General features: G+C 56.0%; 1 protein-coding gene across 1 annotated transcript in view; it reads left to right on the top strand.

Moving 5' to 3' along the window:
• The window catches only part of LOC127749976 (proteoglycan 4-like), a 17,398-nt gene that overhangs the window by 964 nt on the left and 15,028 nt on the right, over positions 1-1,406 (top strand). The gene's annotated exons all lie outside the window — the stretch shown is intronic.

Here is a 1,406-nt window from a genome sequence, read left to right on the forward strand (position 1 = left end):
CCTCATCTCATTCCTTTACTCCCCCCCCCTCTCCCCCCTCCAATCCCCTTCCTCCTTCCCAACTCCTCCCTTCCTTCCATGTAGACCTGCCATCCCTTGCTCCTTCTCACTCCCTCTCACTCCCACACTCTTACAAGACTCTGTGCCTTTGTGTGTACCTTAAGTAGTGAGGGGGAAACCCTTTCCTCACGGCAATACTCTCTATTGAGAATAGTGCGAATGGGATTCACAAACATCATACGGTATGATGTGCGAAAGTAGTTAATATCTTGCTGCACAATCCTTTTTGTTTTTGAACTCTTTTCATATGAGAAATGTGTTAGGGAACAGGCCGGAGTAAGCATCCATGCTAGGCCGAGCCAGAAGGTTCCATCCACAGACCACTCTACGCTACTTCACGCTAGTGTTTAACTCACGAACTCGCGACTCCCTCTCCTCCCTGCTTCCCTCTCTCATCCCCTCTCCTTCCCATCTCCTCTCCGCCACACCACAGCAGGCGGGGCGCGGGCGCATGGGCGGGCCATGAGTGTTACACTTGAGAGCACCTTGCTCGGCCAGCAGTTTCCCCTCAAAGGACTCCGCCGTAAAAAAAATGGTTCTGCCAGAAAAAAGGAGGAAGAGAGAGAGACAAGAGAGAGACAGAGTGAGAGAGAGTGTGTGCGAGCTCCACAAACAGCTAACCGCAGTTTCACGCGGTCGCACGTCCCCTTCTCTCTCTCTTCCCGCTCCGTCTGTGAGAGACTGTGGGCGGGAGGCCTGGTATGGAGCGAGCGTGCTAGCGCAGAGGACATTGTAAAAAATATATATATTTTCCTTGTTTTATCCCAATGCCAATACGGCAATTATTTTTGTCCTCCCCTCCCTGCCCTCTGTTATGTGCAGTGTAGTATCCTCCTCCTTTCTCCGGTCGCACAAGTTTTACCCTCGAGGTTTTGCAATCTACGTGCGCGGCTCTCTTCTTATTTTGCAGTAAATGCAACTCATCAGCCTCCCCATCTCTCTCCCTCTCGCTCGCTCCAGGTTCATTCCCTTTCTCCCTCCTCGTCACACGCCATAAAGTTCGGACTATGCTCTGCTCGACGCGGCCATCTCTCCCGGCGAGAGAAGGGAGGGCGACGCCACGGCAGCGGTGTGGGCGGGGCGGCTTGCTGGGCTCGCCGGGCCGCCTCAGGGCCGTGGCGATGACAACGTGGTTCGGTCTCCGCCGCACCAGGCGCTGGATCCGATACATTCCGCATTCCGTTCAGCGACGGTCACCCGAAGCGGGCCGAGGGCGCCACGCTGGGAAGGGCTGGACTTGGTGGTGCCAGGCTAGGCGAGGCGCCCGACCCACGTCCGTAAATTTTGCGATCCATCCGGTCGCCTGATCGCCCCATCCCAGTTCATCCCCCCCACCCACCTCCCCC

This window comes from Frankliniella occidentalis, unplaced genomic scaffold (assembly GCF_000697945.3).
Source record: "Frankliniella occidentalis isolate FOCC.00 unplaced genomic scaffold, Focc_3.1 Scaffold114, whole genome shotgun sequence".
Lineage (NCBI taxonomy): Eukaryota > Metazoa > Arthropoda > Insecta > Thysanoptera > Thripidae > Frankliniella > Frankliniella occidentalis.